Source organism: Chlamydotis macqueenii, unplaced genomic scaffold (genome assembly GCF_036417535.1).
Source record: "Chlamydotis macqueenii isolate bChlMac1 unplaced genomic scaffold, bChlMac1.mat HAP1_SCAFFOLD_181, whole genome shotgun sequence".
NCBI classification, from domain to species: domain Eukaryota; kingdom Metazoa; phylum Chordata; class Aves; order Otidiformes; family Otididae; genus Chlamydotis; species Chlamydotis macqueenii.
In genome coordinates this window covers 108,200-118,966 of record NW_028239075.1, presented here as the reverse complement: position 1 = coordinate 118,966, position 10,767 = coordinate 108,200, and the positions used below count along the sequence as shown (strand labels likewise).

Sequence of the window (10,767 nt, the reverse complement as noted above, 5' to 3'; positions counted from 1 at the left end):
AAATCTGAAAAGGGACAGGGTACGAGAAACACTATCAAAGAATTAGAATTAGGTCAGAGAAACAGGATAAGGTGGCAAAAAAAAATGTACATACCTACTGAGTTGGAGCGACTTAGGCAAGAATTAAAAAGATAGGGTTGGAGAGATAGAAAGAAAATTACAGAAGTGGTCGGGTGCAAGAAACATAGCCAACGATTACAAGAAGACAGACAGGGAGCCCGATGGGAGGAAACTGCAGTGACTTAATATTGGATGGCTGCCGTGTGCCCTCAGAGCTGCTCTATAGCTCCCGCTCCTCAGCAAGACAGGATGACAAAATACAACAAAAACCTTGTAGGCGGACATACAGAGAGATCGCTCACCAATGACCATCACAGGCGTAAACAGACTCAACTTGGGGAAATCCATTAAATTTATTGTCGCTCAAAGTCAGAGTAGAATCAACAGAAATAAGACCAAATCTAAAAAGAACAGCTTTCCCCCACCCCCTCTCCCTTTTCCTGGTCTCACCTTCACTGCTTACTGCTGTACATTGTAGCCCTGAGCAACGCAGGGTGACACGGGATGAGAGGTGCAGTCAGTTCATCGCATGTAGTCTCGGTCGCTACTTTGTCCTCAAACTCTTTTTATTGCTGCAGCCTAGGATTCTGCCAGGAGATGCCTCCGGCGCAATCTCTCTGCGTGGACACACCTTCCTACAGACACATCCTCCTGCTCTGCTGTGGGGTGCTCCACGCGCTGCCGGACGACAGCCTGCCTGAGCGTGGTCATCACCACAGGCTGCAGGGAAACCTCTGCTCTGGCATCTGGAGTGCCCCCCCCAGCCCCCTTTTTCACTGACCTTGGCATCGGCAGGGCTGGTTCGCATTTTCTCTGTCACAGCTTGCGCGCAGCATTTTTTACCTGCTCTAAAACGTTCATCGCAGAGGTGCTACCGGTGTTGCTGACGGTCTCGGCTTTGACCGGCAGCAAAGGGGTCTTGGAACTAGAAGTGGCTGTGTCCAGCGCGGAGGCAGCTCCCAGTGTCTTCTCACAGAACCCATCCCTGCAGCCCCTGCCCGGCCCTGCCGCCACAGCTAACATAACCTTGCCACGTAACCCCAATACAACAGTGATCAGCCCCAGGACAGAGACGTGGGCTTGAGAAATAGGGCAAGGGAGCCACAGGGAGGGGCCCAGATGGAAAAACAATATCAATGGACTTCAGGCCATACAGGAGGGAGCACATGCTCCACATAAGCCCGAGAGCAATGCGGCGGCGTGGCAGCAAAAACTAAACCTACCTGCACGCACTGGCAAACACAGGATGGGTGCTCGGCCCTGGGTGCGGAAAGACTACACCTCCCAGGATGCTCCGCGGAGACATCATGGCGGAGCAGACGCCTCGTGCCTCAGGACTTCAGCTCCCGGCATGCTCTGCGAAGCCATAACGGCCAACCGCAAGCCCTGTACCCCAGGACTACAGTTCCCAGCATGCCGCACAAAGCAGCCGTTCCTGTGGGGCACACCGTTACCCCTGCACCGAGCGCCACTGCAGAGCCTCGCAACCCCCAGCGCGGACGCTGGCAGCCCCCACCGCTGACTGCAGCACGCCGCAGCACGGCCGCGCCCCCGCCACTTCCTGTACCCGCACACAGACCGCGCCAGCCCGGCCGCTGCGCTCCTCGGGGCTTTTTCCGAGACCCGCCGGTCCATCGCCCGGCCCCGCTCACCTTCTCCATCGCTGCAGGCGCAGCCGCAGCCCGGCGGCGCTCGGGACCGCTCCACGCCCCCCGTGGCTCGCACTGGCCCCTCCACGGCCACCCGGGGCGGGGCAGGGCAGCACCAGCCCCTCCAGCAGCACCCACCCCTTTACAGGGAGGGGCCGTCTCCATCACCCTCACTGCCCGCACCTGGGGCTCCTCCAGCCCCGGCCCACAGCTGGAGCCCGGCAGGAACTGGGGGCCATCGCCTGACCCCCACACTGCATCACCTCCTCCCCTGGGCTCCTCACCTCCCATGGCCCCGGGCAAAGGGAGCAGAAACGCAGCCATGAAGTCAAAGGAGACAGCGAGTGTTTATTCAGTCACGCACATAAGTCCGAGCAGCGAGTCTGCTCTGGAGCTTGCAGCCCCCGATCCCCTCTCCGTGTCACTGGAACGACTGCCAAGTCATTCCAGGAGCCACGCTCGTTGGTTCGGCAGGGAACGTACGGTGGGTTGGCTGCGTCCTGGAGCGCCGGGCTGCTGGGCAGACTTGGAGGCTGCTAAAAACAAAGAGCAGGGCACGGAACACCACAAGAGAAGAGAAGAGAGGCAGCTTGCAAGACAGAGGGGCGTAGCGAGAAAGCACGAGGCAGGAAACAGGATAGCGAGAGAAGGATGGGGACAGAGAAGGACAGGGAGCCTGACAGAGGTGGGCAAAGAAGCAGTGGAGAGAGGAAGAGAGGCAGCAGAAAGAGGGAGAGGGAGCGGGACAGAGACCAGCAAAGAAGGATGGGGAGCAGGATGGAGATGCAGGAAAAACCTGAGCTGGGCAGTACGACAGGGAGGTAAAGACAACTAGGTGCAGGAAGCCAGACCGAGAGAGATGGAGAAAGCTAAAGCCATAACAAGAACAGGGCAGAGAGGGAGGAATGAAACAACAGTGAAACAACAGGGACAGGACGCCAGGACATCAAAGGTTGGACAGAAGAGGTGACAGCAAGGGGACAACACAAAACAAATCATACAGCTGCATGCTTAGAGGGCAGAGAGGGAAGAATTAAGAAATAGGGTCAAGGAGCCTGAAAAAAAGAGAGAGCTGGGAAAAAAAAAAAAACAGTGTAGCAATGCATACAGAAAGAACAGGGGCAGAATGGAAAATCAGGTGCATCGGGGAGCCAGAGACGGCAAGCTGGATAAAGGAGAAAAGCGACACGCTAGAGGGCAGAGAGGGAGGAAATGGAAAACCAGAGACTGGGAGCTGGACAGAGAGAGAGGCAGAAATTAAATGGGCAAGTGCGACAGGCCACAGGGCAGAGAGGGAGCAATGGATAAATACGGTCAGAGGACCAGGCAGAACACAATGTGAAATAATAGGAACACGACTGGCATACAGGGAAGAGGGAAGAATTAAAAAACGGGGACTGAGAAGCTAGACAGAATGACATGGAGAAACAAAAAAATAACAGTGACGGCTTACCAGACAGATAGGGAGCCGCAGGCAGAGAGAGATGGAGGGGAAACAATCAAATAGCGTGCAGCTGCAAGACAGAGAATGTAGAATTTAAACTGAGCATTACAAGCAGGTGGGCTAGCTTTGTGGGTTTAGCCCACAGTACCCATCGCTGTGCAGAAATTACAGAAGTAAATACCTCTGCTCCGTGCGTAAGCCTGGCGTACTGCGCACTGGGTAAACAAACCCAGATTTGGGACAGCAAGAGGGATAGGGAGCAGGACAGAATGGGAAAGGAAAAAATGCTGGGAGGCTGAACAAAGGCAAAGAGAAACAAAGACAGAAAGCAGGGCACGGGAACGGAAGCAAAACAAAATAGCGATGGCCTGCAGGACCGAGACGGAGAAATTAAAAAACAACCACGGGGAGCAGCACAGAATGACAGAGAGAGAATAAAAGGACGGAGAGCAGGACAGCTCTGGAGGAAAAATCAACTGTGATAGGCAGTGGGAGAGAGATACCAGAAAAGGAAAAAAACAGTGAGGGAAAGAGAAAGGAAAGAAGAGACACCCAGCTGAACAGGGGAATACAGTTAGAAAAGACAGGAGAGCAAACGGGACACAGAGAGAAAAACAGAAAATAAAGTAGGAGGAAGCAGGGCAACAGGACAAAACCAGGAAAAAATAGGAGTGAGATCTGGACAAAAAAGGGAAAAAAAAAAAACTGACCAAGGAAAAGAGACAGAAAGAGGGACAGGGAGATGGCAGAGAAAAGAAACAGCAGCAGCAGGATGGAGATGGGAAAAAACCATCAACCTTAGATTGTCAGGAGGACAGAGAAGAACATGAATACAAGCAATGGCCTGCAGGACCGAGACGGAGAAATTAGAAAACAACCATGGGGAGCAGCACAGAATGACAGAGAGTGAATAAAAGGACAGAGAGCAGGACAGCTCTGGAGGAAAAATCAACTGTGATAGGCAGTGGGAGAGAGATACCAGAAAAGGAAAAAAACAGTGAGGGAAAGAGAAAGGAAAGAAGAGACACCCAGCTGTACAGGGGAGCACAGTTAGAAAAGACAGGAGAGCAAACGGGACAGAGAAAGAAACAAACAGACAATAAAGTGGAAGGAAGCAGAGGAAAAGGACAAAAAGAGGAAAATAAATAGGAATAGGAGTGAGATCGGGACAAAATGGCGGGGGGGGAAACACTGACCAAGGAAAAGAGACAGAAAGAGGGAGAAGGCAGAGAAAAAAAATGGCAGCAGCCAGACGGAGATGGGGGTGGGAAAAAAACCTTGGATAGACAGCCGGACAGAGAAGAACATGAATATGAGCAAGGATCGGGACCTCATTGCACTCTATAGCTTCCTGAAGGCAGGTTGTGATGAACAGGGGTTTGGCCTCTTCTTCCAGGCAACAAGCAGGACCCGAGGAAATGGCCACAAGTTGTACCAGAGGAGGTTTAGATTGGACTTGAGGAAAAACTTTTTCTCTCAAAGAGTGGTAAGGCACTGGAACGGCCTGCCCAGGGAGGTGGTGGAGTCTCCGTCCCTGGCAGTGTTCAAGAGGCGGCTTGATGAGAAGCTACAGGATATGGTTTAGTAGCTGTGGCAGCAATGGTAGTGGGAAGACGGTTGGACTAGATGATCTTATAGGTCCCATCCAACCATGTGATTCTATGATTCTATGATTCTATGAAAGGGATATAGCAAGAAACGACAAGACAGGGAGCAAGACAGACAGAACAAAAAAGCATTGAAAGAGAGAGAGCATGCACTTGTGAGAGCCACAGGGGTTGGAGAGATAAAGATAGATCTCAAAAGAGCTACAAAGGCACATCAACTTAATAAAAAGGGCCAGGGAACAGCATGAAGGCCCAGAGACAGCAAGAGATGAACAGGACGGAGTGAGAGGCAGAATGGAAGAAAAACAGCAACACCAAGCAAGACAAAGGGATAAAGCAAGAAGGGGAAGGGAGGAGAGAGACAGGAAGGCAGGGACTCAGAGCAGCACGTACAGGCACAGGGAGGAAACAAATGCCAGAAAATAGACCAGAGAAACTGCAAAGAAAAAAAGAGAAGGATGCAGAATGGCACAAAGGGAAATAAAAGGAAAAAACAGCGATGGGCTGCAGGACAAAGCCAGAGGGTGGAAAAAAGGAAGAGGAGAGGGGAGAACAAGAGCCCAGATAGAAAAAGAAAGGGTGCTGTACAAGAAGAGAGAGAAGGGGAAAGAGAAAGACTGAGAAAACAAAAAAAAAATAGAACAAGAAGAGAGATACAGGGAAGCCAAGAAAATCACAGCAGCGTGAGAAAGAAAAAGGGAAAGAGAGGCAGCTGGGGGAGGGCCAAGGAGGCCCTGGGATGGAGAGGAGGGGAGAAGGGGCCCCGAGGGCCCGGGACTCACCGCAGCTCTCGGCGCTCCAGGGAGAGTTTGCCAGTTCAGACCCTTCTTTCTCTGCTCTTCCCTTCCTCTTCTGTCACTCCAGTTGCTTGACTGTCCCCAACCTAAGAAAAGAGGAGGATGCGTTACAGCTCTTAGGAGACAAAGCTCCCTAGAAACGCAGCCTCGCTCACCCAGTACTTGACCGTGCCCCCTTTTTAAATTATGTGTACAGACCCTGCGGCGCTCTTTGGCGATCTAGCCTGCTGCGGCCTTCAAAACGGGATCTTCCTCACCCAGAGAGGCAGGCTGTCTCTTGCACGCAGCACAGGCAGCTGCCGGTCAGACGGCCTTCAGTTACGTCTTCCGGAATACCGATCCACAGTGACAGGTGGCTGCCTTCGTCCGACCGGACTGCGCACCAGCTTGCGGCTTTGCCACCCCCTTGCCCTTGAGAGAGTGGCTACCTGGAGCGGCTCCACAACCACCGCTGCCCAAAACAGCAGAGGAAAAGGCACTAAAAAGCAATGACAAAGAACAAAGACAAACTGTCAAGACACTAGGAATGACATCGACAGCCTAAAGCATCAGCCAGGCAGGGCTTGCAGCTGACCTTGTGCCGCGGTTTAACCCCAGCCAGCAACTGTGCTCGCTCACTGCCCCCGACCCTGTGGGATGGGGAGAGACTCAGAAAGGTCAACGTGACAACTCTTGGGTCTTGAGATAAAAACAGTTTAATATTAAGGAAAAAAACAACCACCACTGGTAAGGAAAAGCGGAACAAAAAAAAAAATACAGCAAAAGAAAACCCAAGACATGCAACTGATATAAATGAACACACTTGTAAGTTTCTAATGAAAACATTTAGAGTGTTTTCATTTTAGAATGGAAACAATCTCCATAAAAGTTGGGGGTGGGGGCACTGGGTAAGTTGGGGAACACAGGCAGCACCCCAAGGATACCGAGACAGAGGGGTCATGGGGAGGCAGCGCCAAAAAGGGGGGTGTCGAACAGGGACACAAAACAAGAGTGCAGGGCATGCAACGGGCAAAACACAGGGGAAAAAAAACTCACAAGGGAGGAAAACCTCACACGGTGGGGGGGTGTTTTAGTGAAAAGCATTTGCAAGTGATACAGGGAATTAACGGTCTTCTAAATATTGCTTGATTTAGAAGACTGACTGTCTGCATACTGCTTGATTTAGGAGACTAACTGTCTGCTAGACAATGCCTAACAATCCTCTTTGCCTTGAAACTCACTTAAGCTTATCAGGGACTGGTACTTGTCAAGAAACTGGTATTCAGTCAAGGACTAATATGTCAAGCAAAGGACATGATAACAGGAGTCGTTCAGAAACTGCTGAAATCCCCAAGTGAAAGGAGAGCATGGGTGAATGACTGAAGTTCATCTAGAGGAAGATCAGACCCCTGAAGAAGTAAACGACCACCAGAGACAGATCTGAAATGCTAACGCAAGTGGTTTTTTAATAACCCCGCCTCGCTTATGCACATGTATGTCTGTATTGTGCAATCCTAGGAATGTGTGTACCTGCACCGGATACATTTTTGGTAAAATGTGCATGCTTTTGGAGAAGCAATCCCCCACGCACCCGGTGCCAAATAAACATGCCTGCTTTATAACTCTCTCCGAGTTGTAGAGTTTGATCCACGCGTCAGGAGGGCTGAGAAACACAGAGCGGGACAGTGGGGACGGATACGAGGGAGAGACGGACACGCAAGGACAAGGGGTACGTGTGGGAAGAAAGGTGCGTAAGGATGACCTATAGCAGGGAGTCCACGCAGGACAATCCACAGCACGTAACTCACCTGGCATAACCTGCACGAGATGACCCACTCCGGACAATGGACCCACACTGCGTAATCCCCAGCGAGAACCCCTCCGTCTCCCACTGGGTCACACCAACTATCCCCAAATTGAGTGGCTTTTTTTTTTTTCCTTGTCCAGAATATTTTTTTTCCCATGGCCAGACTATGCTCCAGACCACACCTCATTTGATTTTTCCTGTGTCTGAATATTTAGTTAAAAGACTACAGAAGGAAAATCACCACATTCTTAACATTCACTCTAAAATCCATGCGGCAAGTCCCTTAGGAAAAATGCAGTCACGCATCGCAGACGTACCTTGTACTTGCAGACCGCTGCGGCTCCTTTCCATCCATCTCGTACTTTCACGGCCAAGGAAAGGGCGACCACGGTGAAACGCTGGCAGCAGACATTCAGCAGAGAGAGGGAAAAACCCCTTAGTTTGAAGCTAGGCAGGAATCTAACTCTTCCTTTTGGGGCGAGGTTTCTCAGGACTAAAACCACGTGAAGGACAGAGTATCTTGCAGCACCTTTGGTACAGCTGCTGATACTGGCCTTTAAAGCTTTTGCATTTTTCAGACACCCGGGCCTTTTTTTGACTCATTGGCAGCTTTAGTTTCACTCGAACCGCTGTCCTACATACAGGCAGGGGACAGACACAGATGCCTACATACATTTTCTCAACCCTAAGTACAGCCGAGATCTCCTCACCCTCTATGTGCCAAGTTGAATATTTGTTTGTTAAGGAGCACAGCAACACTTCTGTCCTCGTGAACTGCCTCCGAGCAGAGGAGGGCTCTGGGATTTCCTGGACGCCAGTGCTCCCGCTTTCACTGTCAACTCCGCAGGGCCACCCACCGGAAAAAAGGCCTCAAAATAACGAACGTCAGACGATTGCTGCCACACCAAAAGTGCCAGCACTGAAAGCTCGTGCTGCTCCTCGCCGGCCCTTGCCAGCGCCTCTACAGGCCCACAAACATTATCCAGCCTAGAGACTGCATAAAAGGCAGACCGCCCCAGGCTGCAACACTCTTGCCCAGCGTACACTGACCAGTAACGTCTCCCCCTTCACCTTCCCGAGAGAGACTGTTCCCAGGGAGCCCTCTTCCTCCCATCAATTTACTACACCCTCCCTGCAGTTTTCAACCTTGTTCCCTCCTCGGCTGTGGTCCCTCAACTTAGCTCTCAAACGGCCAGGAATCAGATTCCATCCTCAAAAGAACAACCCCATGCTAACTAAGATGGCGCTTCCTCGCCCAGCTCCTCATCACCATCTGCAAAAAAAAAAAACCCAAAAATAAAACCTACCAAACAGCACCGCCCTTCAACATCACACCACTTACCACCAATCTCTTCTATGGCACTCTCCTCCTCAAAAGCGCCGCAGTGCTCTGCTCACCGGCTCCACTCATTGCCAAGAAGTCCGACGCCGCAACTGCCGCTCGTGGTGCTTCACATGCTGAGAGACGCAAAGCTCAACTTACTTTTTCTGGGGTGTAGGTAGAAAAAAAATAGGTGTCATACCAAGCTAACTAGAAAAGTATGTCATTACATGCAATGACAACATTATCAAAAACCACCTGCCTTAGCTTCCTACAAGAAAACAAATGCTCCAGGCTTCATTTCTAGCAAGACCATGCATGCTATCTAACTTCTACCACAGCTACGTTCTGGACAGGGCTGAATGACAAATGTAGCAGAACGTGGTGGCTCGCACACGTGGCCGACAGAGGCACGGAGCTCCTGGCACTGCGTCCTGGTGTCTGCTCTGTCAGGGAGGGCTCAGATGGACCAGCCACTCCTTGCTGGAGGCACCTGCCTGTGATTCACTCCTCAGTCCCCTCCAGCAGCCATGCCCAGGCGGCCCCCTTTACAGCTGGAGGCCCCTCATACAGCAGGGCCAGGGCCAGGGCCAGGGCCACCCTCAGCCTCACTGGACCCATCTGGGGCTGCCCCACCTCCAGCCCCAGCTGGAGCCCATCAGGAGCAGGGGCCCTTGCCAAAGCCCCACAGCACATCACCCCCTTCCCTGTGCCTGTCCTCAGCCATCAGCTCTGCACCCAGGGGCTGCAAACACATCCAGGGGCACAGAGGAGGTCACAGACAGTGAGATACAGAACAGAAAAAAAAAAACAGTGACAGTACGCAAGACAAAGAGATAGAGAAAGAAAGATAAGAAAAGAAAGAGAGAGATAGAAAGGCAGAGGCACAGGGCAGGCATGCAGAGGCGCAAAGAAAAGCAGGCCAGAAAACAGGCTGGAGAAATTAGTTGGGGGGAGAAGACGGATGCAGATCAGGACAAAGAGATGGAAAAGGCAAAAACAGCAATGGGCCGCAGGACAGAGACAGAGGACAAACAAAGGAAGGAAAGGGAGCAGAACAAAAGTGCAGGGATACAAAACAAAAGGAAGCGGTAGAACAAGAGATTTAAAGGGAGAGAGAAAGGGGGAAGAGCATACAAGAACAGACAGAAGAGGAGAGGCAGAAGGAAACAATAACAACAACAACAAATCACAGCAGCTTGGGAAAGGTAGGGGTCACGGGAGCGGCAGGGAAGGACAGGGACGCACAAGAGAGGAGGCAGAGCCCCAGGGGCCGGGGACTCACCACAGCTCTCACTCCCGGCACTGCTGGGAGAATCTGACAGGCCAGATGCTGCTTTCTGCTTCTCTCCTCTTCTGTAACTCCGACCACTTGGCTGTCCTCCACCTAAGAGAATACGTGGGTGTCTTACAGCTCTTAGACAAAAAGCTTCCTAGACACGTAGCCACCCACCCACGCTCGCTCGCGCGCTATGTGGCCGTACCGTGCTTCAGGTTCCACGTACAGACTGTGCAGTGCGCACTGGCGGTCTGGCCTGCTGAAGAGTACAAAGAGGGATCCTTCCTCACCCGGACAGGCAGGCTAGGCTCTCTCTGGCCTGCAGCGGGAGGCAGCTGCTGGCTGGCTGGCCTTTGGTTTCTTCTTCTTCTTTACCTTTCTGTGGCCTCTCCAGCTTCAGCTGCAGCAGCTCCTCTCCACAGGCAGTAAGCGCTCCATCCGTTCATTTTCGCTCCCGCACCGCCAGGAGAGCGCGGCCGGGCAGAGACAGCCCACACAAGCCTGAGGCGAGTGCAGTCAACAGCGTTCCCAGGGGAGGAACGGACAGCCACGGCCTCTGGGAGAGGGAAAGAAGAAGCAGCGATCGTTATTACCGCACGCGGCCCCTGGCCGGAGCGCCTGCTGCCGCAGGGGATTCTCCAGATACACTGAGGTCCCCCCTCGCAGCCTTCAGGGCAGGCCGTGGCCCGGTGCTACGGGACAGGCTTCAGGGGACGCGCCGGAGCGGCGGGCAGCTGCACGGGGCCGGGGGAGGCTCGGGGGGAGCTCTGGCGAGCTGGGGAGGTGCCCGGCGTCTCCGCCCGGGAGGGGGGGCCCCCTCCTGC

At 52.7% G+C, this 10,767-nt stretch overlaps 1 long non-coding RNA gene across 1 annotated transcript; it reads right to left on the bottom strand.

Annotated features, from left to right (window-relative positions):
• Positions 1-2,119: 2,119 nt before the first annotated feature.
• LOC147596094 (uncharacterized) lies at positions 2,120-10,494 on the bottom strand. The gene is made up of 4 exons (XR_015261612.1): positions 10,319-10,494; positions 5,756-6,035; positions 5,543-5,643; positions 2,120-2,245 (listed from the first exon to the last, which is right to left on the bottom strand). It is a non-coding gene; the product is annotated as an uncharacterized LOC147596094 (long non-coding RNA).
• Between the last annotated feature and the right edge of the window lie 273 nt (positions 10,495-10,767).